Raw genomic sequence first — 10,625 nt, 5'->3', positions numbered from 1 at the left:
TTTTCATTAAATATCTTTAGTAAAGGATAAGGGTAGAAATTCTATTTTGGGACTTCAAGGCTAAAAACATGCCAATGAATAATAATTAGATTTATATTTCAAAAGAGAAGTTATTTTAAGATCTTTCACTTCCATATAAGGAAAGATTAAACGATTTTATATGAGTAATAAATAATTTCGATGAGGCGTAAGAATACAGAAAAGGCAATAATGACTGGCCTCTTCACAACTTTTAATCATCCTATAAAACGGAGGAGCAAATGTTTTTGCGTGGCTTTTTGGTGTATAATGTTTACCAACTAAAATCTGACTGAAAATCTGTCTCACTCCCTCTCCGGCTGGAGAGGGGTGAAACTGCTATTTCACCATCGTTTAGTAAAATAAAAGATTATGCCGAAACTGGACTCGTTAATCATGCTGCTTTGACTTTTAAATAATTAAAAAATATCGGTGTGGATACACCGTTATTTCATATATTCATATATATATAGTCTACGCTCATCAGTATGTTGCTCCATAATACTACAAACCTACAATTATAACGACTGATGCATGAAGTCCCGTTTGCTCTTCCAAATACACACCGAATTATTTTAACAGCCAACAGCCGTTAGAACATCTGAACTGAACTACACATTTAAAAATAAGGATCGAATTTCTTTTTTTTTCTATTCCCAGGAAATCAATAAAAATAAAGGTGTTTAGCTTTTTTGAATTTTAAAAACTAACATTATTTCTGTGAGAGTGAGTCTATGAATAACAAAAGCGTGGAGGAAAAAATCAAACTACTATTACTTGTGGCTTTACCACTCAATACGCGTGAGACATCATGAATTCATTAGGAATAAAGAAATAGTGACAGAACTACCTATTATTAATTAGGCTGTCCTCGGTGTATTTATGGGTATTAGAAAAGTGTGAATTGTGGAATATTTTCCATTGTAACGAATTGGAAGTGATTGTGGAACCACCTCGGACTTTCCTGCATGCATTCGTGACTTTAGCAAATTTTTTTTTAAAAGAATTCGATACACCGATACTGAGACTCTTAATTAGAAAATTGCATTTTTTTCTCTTTGTAAGTTAGTTTATTTTAGAGATTAGACATGTGTCATTCATGTACTTCTCAATTTTTTAACGATTCAAGGATCAATTAGAATTAAAATGAAAGTAACTTTTATAACAAAATAAATTTTAAAAAAACTTTATTATCATTTGCAGTTTTTGTATTCGTAATTGCATATTTTGCATTCAGATTTGTCAGGATCTCACGGAATTTCAGCCCACATAATTTTAATGTCTTCAACTGTCAGCTTCCTTCTCGAGTTTAATCTTCTACTGAACATACCTGAAAGAACAAATAAGTAAGGACCTTGGATATAAAAAAAAATACTTCTATACAATCATGCATAAGTATCCTAATAAACCCACTTTACTTTAATAACGAAATAAAGTAAAAAACTTTATTATCATTTGTAATTTTAAAGATTTTGTATTCGTAATTGTGTATTTTGCACTGATTGTGTATTTGCAGGATCTGATGGAATTTCAGCCCACATAATTTTAAAATTAAGTGCGATATGTTTTTCACTAACCAATCTTTTAATCCCGGTCATTTTCTATTTTCAAATAAGCAAATTTTTTAAGTAATTTCGAAATAAAGTCCCTTTATTTTTATTCTTTTTCAAATATCATTGGATTTAAAAATATAATTTTTAACCTGGTTTATATTTGGAATTAATTTTTACTTAGTTTATACAAGAAATAATTCAATTTTATTTCTATTTTTCTTCAAAAAAATGTGTCCTCGATTCCGGAAATGAGTCATCTAGAATTGGCGATTTTTCGCGTGTTCTTTTATTAATTTTTTTTACTTTTTGATAGTTATAATTTTCATGACATTTCAGAAAGAATGCAAAATTTAAAAAAAAAAATATTTAAAATCTAAAATTGCAAAAAACCCTAAAAACGTATTCTAACGATTTCATTTATTGAAATATTTCATTTTTGGAGCACGATTTCACGTAATGATCTATTAAAGTAGCTACTCGACTATGGGGCTGTTAACCAGAAGTATGCAAAGGAAAGTAGGCTTTTGTTCTTCTAAATTCTTCTCGAGATTTTAATAATATTTATAAAGAATAGGATTTATACGAATCACTGAGCAAGTGCCCGAATCTTACAACAATTAAATCAACAATTAAATCAATCAAATAATTAACAGTTAAATGTCCTCTTATTTTTGTTTTAGTTGAAGTTATGCGCAAAGTTATTTTTAAGTGTAAACATGTAAAATATTTACGTTCTTGTTTTTATCCTGTAATCTGTATATTAAATCTAAATATGCATTTTCCCCTTAATTTCTGAGAATCATAGTAAAAGTGAAAAGAATTATTCTAAAAATATCATTTCGGATGAATGATCAGATTTCGATGTTGATCACTTCAGTAAAAAATAAAAGTGTTTATTCCGATTATGCGTTTTCGGACTCGGAAGATGATCTCACTTGTACAGAAATGTACCGTAAAAACGAAGAAGAAAATCAAAATCATATAAATGTTGTGTCTACTAATAACATTGATAATCTTAGAAAGTGGGATAAAAAGCATTACATATTTTGTGGGAATCAATTTTCAAAACTACCTCGTCATTTCGAAAGTATTCAGTCCAGTTCTTAATGAGATTTAAATCGAATGGAACAGAAAAAAAAAAAGAAGAGATGACCAACTAATGTTATTAAGAAATAGAGAGACGCCTAAACATAACATTGAGGTTATGAAACAAGGGAAAGGTGATCTTATAGTCGCCTATCGACCTAAAGAATCAGTAAATCCGGAAAACTATATACCGTGCCCAGGTTGTTTTGGGTGGTATGCGAAAAGAGACATTTGGAAGCATAAGTGCCCATTTATACAACCTGGTGCAAGGCTGTTAAGTGAAGGACGAATGCTAATACCCACATACAATGCAGTGGCTGAAAATATTAAACAGTTACTGACCAGAATGCGGCAAGATTAAGTCTCCCTCGCAATTTGAACAGACTATGTCATTCTTGAGTACATTCGGAGGTTATATCACAAAAAAGGAGACCAACCTCATCGACAAAATGAAATACGCAATAATGCGAGGGAAATGGGAAGACTACTCTTACAGATGAGGAAAGTAAAAAATAAAAATTCATGCTCCATAATGGACGTAATTGATCCAGCCCAATTTAAAAACATTGTTGAATCTATTAAAATAATATCAGGAATGAGCTTCTCTGCATCTTGCAGATCAACTCCTGAGCTAGCTCGAAAGTTGGGCATTCATATCAAAGCTTGTGCCTCCATTGTAGTGGGGATGTCGATTGAGAGAGGAGACAAAATTCTACGGGAGAGGGCGGACCCTCTTCAATATGAACTTTATAACTGAAATCGGTGCTGAAGCCAAGTGAATTCTAAATAAAACTAAGAGAAATAAAGAAGAGCTTATTCCTTTTATCTCAGATATCTTAAAACTGAACTCTTATATGAACTTTATAACTGAAATCGGTGCTGAAGCCAAGCGAATTCGAAATAAAACTAAGAGAAATAAAGAAGAGCTTATTCCTCTTATCTCAGATATCTTAAAACTGAACTCTTATTTGAACTTTATAACTGAAATCGGTGCTAAAGCCAAGCGAATTCGAAATAAAGCTAAGAAAAATAAAGAAGAGCTTATTCCTCTTAGCTCAGATGTCTTAAAACTGAACTCTTTTCTAAAAAACTAAATCAGAGGAATGCCTCCATCGCATCGAAGGCAGAGGAATGCCTTCGAAGATAAGGATAGTCTCCACCACAGAATACTTTCCGCTTTTTCGGAGTTGCAAAAAGTGACTTTAAAACAAATCATAGTATTCAATCGAAGGAGAGAGGGAGAAGTGTCAAGAATCAAAATAGAGGACTTTAAAAAAAATCAAAAGCTCAGCCGAAAGGTCTGACATAGGAAAGAATCTTTCAAAAAATGAAAGAGCTCTATGTAAAATCTTGACAAGGATGGAAATACAAGGGAAGGGGGATCGAACTGTCCCAGTTTTGCTAACACCATCTGTCCGTAAAGCGATTGAAGTGTGCTTGCAGAACAGAGCTGGGGTTAATAACTTATTTGCAAGCCATTCAAATCTATCACTATCAGGGAACGGCTTGTCTCCGCAAATATTCTGAAGAATGTGGAGCATCTCGCCCTGATAGTTTAAGGTCTACTAAACTGAGAAAACAAATTGCCTTACTTTCGCAGATAATTAATTTAAAAAAAAAAACGTGAGATGGATTCCTTTGCGTCATTTATGGGGCATGATATAGGAATACATAGAGAATTCTACCGGTTGCCTAACGATATCATCCAAATCGCCAAGACATCAAAGCTGCTTCTTTTCTTAGATCAAGGGAACCTGCATAAAGAGGGTGGTCAAACCTTGGATGAAATCCAGTTTTCATTGGATAACGGTAATAAATTTTACTATAAATCTAATTCAAAAAGTCATAAGAAAAAAATGAATTTTAGATTGAATCAAGCAATATTTATTTCAGATTCAGAAGAAGATGATGACTACTTTTTAGGAAAAAAATTTGAAGAAAAAAATAAAGGTATAGATGCGTCTGTACTATAAAATTTTAACTTTAAAAATAAGCTTGTATACATAAAATGTTCTTAAATCTACGTTAATTAGTGTTAAAAAAAGTAGTAATTTTATGTCACAAAAATATTTAACTGAAATTCTACTGGGTATTTCATACTTTTTTTTAAAGGTTTGCATTTTTAAAGTTAAATAAAAGTTTAATCATTTATTATTTATTTCAGATGTAGAAGTGAGAAATTCATCATGTCATGTCCCATATTTGCCTCAGATAGGACAAAAAAACGAAGGATTGAATATTTTTAAAGTATTGAAGCGATTAATTATTTATATAAGAATTTTCAGTTTATTTGAATTTTAAAAATTAATTTTTATTATTTATTTCAGATCTTTCAGTTTCTATAAGAACTATATTATCTATTTATTTAAAATTTTTCAGTTTCTATAAAAACTCGTTAAAACAATTGCCTAAAAAGCTCCATAATTTATTTTTCTCTAGACTTAGTTTTATGCAAAAATTATTTTATTTAATTCTGATTTAGAAGAGGGAAATTTACTAAGTACTATACCATGCTGGTCTCAGAAAGGAAAAAATTTCAATGGAAAGAAAAAGGGTAAACAAACTAACTTGTTTTTTAAAATCTTTTTTTTTTTTTTTTAATTTTTAGTTTCGATGCGAACTCGTTAAACCTGTTTCTTTAAAGAGATTAATTTCGCAACAGTACGAAAAATTCATTCAGGTTTTATCTGAATTTTCAATGATTAATTTTGTAATTAGTGTTTAAATATGCACATTCTAGATGTACGTAGTTTTCGATAAATATTTTTAAAATACATGAAACTCATCAAATTTTTTTTCTTTTTTTGTAAAGATCGTAAAATAATAATTTAAACAGATCATCATATGTTGTGTGATTAAGAGATTTTTTAAATTTCAGATATTTTTGAAACTGAAATAGTTTTAAAATAAAATTAAAATTTATTTTTGTCGATGTTTTGTATACGATTTTGTAAGATTGAACTAAAATTTAGACCTGATCAATACAAATATTATTATTATTTTCAATTAAATGAAATTATTCTTTTAGATAGTATAAGTTCGCCTGACTGCGGAGCCAATGGTTCTGGGTTCGAATTCTGCTCAGGGCATGGATATTTATTTCTCTCTCTGCGTTCTATGTTCTTCTCTTTTGTGTGTGAATGTGACGCGCCCTATAAACAGGTTTGTGGTTGTGTGACGTGGGCGATGTTGTTCCACCGCAGTGGCTTCGCCACAAGTTCCCACTGGGTAACGAGAAGTGAGTAGCAGTTCTGGCATTTCTGTGACCAATGGAACAATCCCCAAGTGCCCACCATTAAAAAAAAGTATCAGTTCAGAAAATGAAATTAGTGACAATGACTCTTCTCCTAAATCTGTTGGTTACTCTTCTCCTAAATCCAAACATGGTAAATCCATTCTTACATAATACTTCAATTTCTGTCTCTCTCTCTCTCTATATATATATATATACATTTATATATATATATATGCACTAAAATATGTTTCCAGTACTAGTACTTTTCCTGAAAAAACATTTTTAAATAATTTTATAAAATACTAATATTTTTATACATTTTCAGATCAAGGATTTTATATCTGAATCTCATTAAAACTTAGGTAGAGAAATCATTAAATGTTTAGGGTAGATGGACTCAAAGGAAAGGCGTATTCAGTTTCTAATGAATAATTTTATAAATTTCGAGACATATCAGAATATTTTAAATTAATACTTTTTTTATGATCGATTTAAAACATACTTTTACATCCATGATGTAGTTTACGAGAACTCTTTTACATTTTTGATGATACATTTTGAAACGAAATCTTTTTTGCCAAGAAAAAACTTTTCGAGAGCCAAATATGTACTACACACTGTTTTGTTTTTAGGTGTCAAGTCAAGTTAGGCAAAGAAAATACGGAGCGATGATCGAAGAGAGGCAGTTGAAAAACATTTAGGACATTACATAACAGGAGGCAAGTTACCAGGGGCAGACGCGATTCCTAGGTGTATCTCATCTGAGAAAAGTTTACAGCATAGGACTTGGCGGAATGTTAAAGACTTCTGTCGCAACTGAATCAGAAAGACATTAAAATAAAATTTTGTGGCATTAAAAAAAATTAAAATCTGTCTTTAGTTATATGATTCGTTACATTTATCTGCACAACTATTTAAGTAATTACATTCACATTCAAGTTTCTTAAAATTCTTTTAGTAATATTCTTTTTCGTATTATTAAAAGAATATATATATATATATATATATAGCCTTAATAATAGTCCTTCTTTTTATTTAATGATTGTTGGCATACTATAGCAGAGATGCCAACTGCTCCGGACACGCCAAAATAATTATAAAAACGGTAACTAACTACAAAGTAAAGTGTGCAAATATATGACTATTTTTGCTTGCTTTTCAAAGGCATAGCCTTACATAAGTATTGTAAAGTGGTGAATTATATAAGCCTACGAATTATTTAGAAATAGTGGTGGATAAAAATCTACTGAATTGAATTTATTAAACCAAGAATCACAATTGATAAACTACCACTTTAAAATATTTATTTGCTGTCCGGAGCAAGTTGGCATCGCTGCTATAGCCAAAAAATTGGGAGTTACTAGGAAAATACCGGGCAAAAGTTGTGCAGGCTTGCTGTAGAATAATAATTTGCTAAAATTGAATTTGTAAATTTATTTTAATCATCTTATTTCCTAAAATCTCTTATTTATTTTATTTATATCGTATTTCAGCCAAAGTTATCTCGCAACGAAATAAGAAATAGACCCTTACGAAATAATTAAAAACAATTTTACCATTATATACAAGTAAATGTAGAAAATGTAATGTTTTTGTCATGTACAAATGTATGAAATGCACAAAACAAATATTTTTGTCACTGAATTTGAGTTTTCTAATAAAAGTCTTGAATATTTGCTTTGTGTGAACATCATAACCATTGAAAATGATTAGCAAACAGCTCTGTTCAACAATTATTATATTAATTTTGAAATTATTCTAAAGAAATATGTAATAACTCCAAGAACACTGTTGCACTAATAAGTTAAACTCAAAAAAAAGGGGGGGATCCTTTAACTTAAGAGGGCACATGCGTAAAATAATAATAATAAATAAATACATAAAATAAAATAAATAAAGGAAAAAAATGAAAAGGAATGAAACGATGTTAGCACCTATCATTTCTTGCATTGTTTAAAACTTGTGATCAATCCAATTCAATGAGAACTGCATTCTGCTTCTCATCAATATTCTTTTTAATAATTTGTTAAGTTTATAAATTTTTAGCATGAAATAAAGTTAAGCTTGCAATTTTCATCTTGTTTATGTAGACTGAGTTTGCACACTACTAATTATTTCGTAAATTTCAACATGGAGAGGAAAATCAGGAAAACCTCCCTCGGTTAGCTGGACGGCAAGGGGACTCTAACCCACGATCAGTCTACAATGCAGAAAATTGTAGTCAGAAAATACCCAAAAATGTATGCAGGAGGATCATTTTTTGCTCTATATACTGTAGAATAATTAATAATAAGTAATAATTATAAGTAAGTAATAAGAAGAATTAATAGTAAGTAATATTTATCTTCAAAACTACCAATTTTATTCATTTTAGTAAATCGGTTAAGAGTCAAAACTTCCTAAATTTTAAACATGACTGGATGAAATAAAAAGAAAAAAAACACGACAGTGTTTTAAGCAAAGAAACTTTTGTGTAAAACATGAAATTTTTTTTAAGAAACTGCGTGTAAACTTGCATAGTAGTTTGAAACTTGGATAACCATTGCAAATTATAATCATTATCTCAAAAATAAAATAGTATTCGTACCTTAAAAAATTTCCGCAAATAAAGTCTAAAATATTCAATGATATTTCCTTTTAATTTACTTGGTATACTTTTTTATTTGATGTTTTTTATTTGTTGTTATGCTAACTTCAACACCATTATTCGAAAAAAAAATACAGAATTAACTCAGTTACACCAAATGATACAGAAAAGGCCTGCACAGCACGCGGTACGCAGCTAGGTGCGGTCCGGTCACATAATTTATTGTTTTATTTCATTTTTTTAAAAATTTTATTTAGTATTTATCCTTCAATCCTTTTCACTTAATATTTCTTCACGTAGTATTGCTAAAAAAAACCTGGGTTAAAATCGTGTGATCTTGCTATAAAATAATAATTAGCTAAAATTTCAAATTTTGCCAATATATAGTTTTTCGCGATCTATGTATTACACTGACTAATAAGATGCAAATAATCATAGTTGAATGATGATCGTAAAAAAAGGTTTTTAAATTTCGGATAATTTAATAGGACAATGCTAAAAATGATTAAAAAATATAGGTATGCAATTCTCTAAAGTTAAAAAAAAAGAAGAAAAAAAAAACTATTGAAAGATAAAATTAGTGAGATCTTCTCTTATATTGTTATTAAACCCTTAAGGTAATCGCGTGATTCTCCCTTCACTGACCAACGTATCAAAATTTTCGCACTCTAGCTGCTCAAAATCACAAAGAATTGATTTCAATGCGTTAGACTCTTATTACATATTGTATTAGTACATATACATACTCTGTAGTAAGTATACTCTAGGAGTATTCCGGCCTGTAAAAGCTCTTCTTTCTCATTTTGCATTTGTGTGATAATCAATATTTAGATTAAAAATTATATTGTCTCATGTTGAAAAATTGCAAAGTTTTTAGATATTTGTACGGTGATTAACTATATTAATTTCTAATGATCCTTGTTTTACTAATATTACACCATTTAATATATTTCAGTCGAAAGTTATTTAACATGAGGCATTTTGTATTCGTAAGTGATTAATCAATAAAAATAAATAAACTAATCACTATAAATTAGAACTATAGGAAATGAAATAATGAATGAATTAATAAATGAGTGATTAGATGGACCGATAAATTTGCAATACAGCTATAAGTCTGTGAAGGAATCGATAAATCGGAGAGGGATCAGTGACCCGCACTGGGTAAGGTTGAGAAGGAGTGAATCTGTGAATAAGCTAATCAATGAATAAGCGTATCAGTTCAATATTGAATTAATTCGAAAATAAATAAATAGAAAGACTATAAATATGTGAATCTTCGGACGAATTTGAGCTTTCGCAAATTTTTTAAACATATTTTTATAACTAATTCCTGCTAAATAAATTCACTAAGTTGTGTCGCGATGTGCAACTTAGATTGTTACGTCTAGCGCTCAGGTATTATAATTTTGATCTAGTTGCGCTAGTATAATTTTGATCTAGTTACGCTTTCTACGTCATTTTGTTAACATCGTTTGGTTTGTCATTTCTAAGTTGACTTTCAAGAAATTCTATGGCTGGCAACAGCATTTTATTCTTTAAGTTGTTTATTTTTATTTCTTTTAGAATTCGTTCTTTTATAGCGAAATGTTTTTTTAACCTAACAGAATTCTTTGCCGATTGTTCTCTGTATATATGAAGAAAATAAAGTAAATATTTAAGTGTTGTGAAAAGAATCTTATTTAGTTGTATGAAGTACTTCATGGATAATAATTAAAAGCTAACTAGAATGTTCTAACCTTGTTCTAATTACATCGCCTGAAAATTATAATTTAATTGTTGAAACAACAGCTAATAAATGTATTTTTTAAATTAGATTGAAATTACTGGGTCATCCATAAAAAATTTCAATTTTAGGTTTAAATTCATTATGGCTAAATATGTAATAAATATTTATTAAAGTATAGTAGGGGGCTCCACCCCCTGCTCGCTACGCTCGCCAACCCCAGTACTGCTTCGCAGTTCCATTGCATATTGCTTCGCAATCTTATAAAAACGTTTAACAAATTTAAATTTTAAAATAAAAATGCCAGATATTGAAATCAATTACTTAATGAAATTTATACACTTCTCTGCCCCCTGAAATTTATACACTTCTCTGCCCCAGGTTTCGTTCACCAGGAGGTACTCTATCTACGCATCTAAA

This window comes from Parasteatoda tepidariorum, chromosome 10, assembly GCF_043381705.1.
Source record: "Parasteatoda tepidariorum isolate YZ-2023 chromosome 10, CAS_Ptep_4.0, whole genome shotgun sequence".
Lineage (NCBI taxonomy): Eukaryota > Metazoa > Arthropoda > Arachnida > Araneae > Theridiidae > Parasteatoda > Parasteatoda tepidariorum.
Note: the sequence above shows the minus strand (reverse complement) of the source record.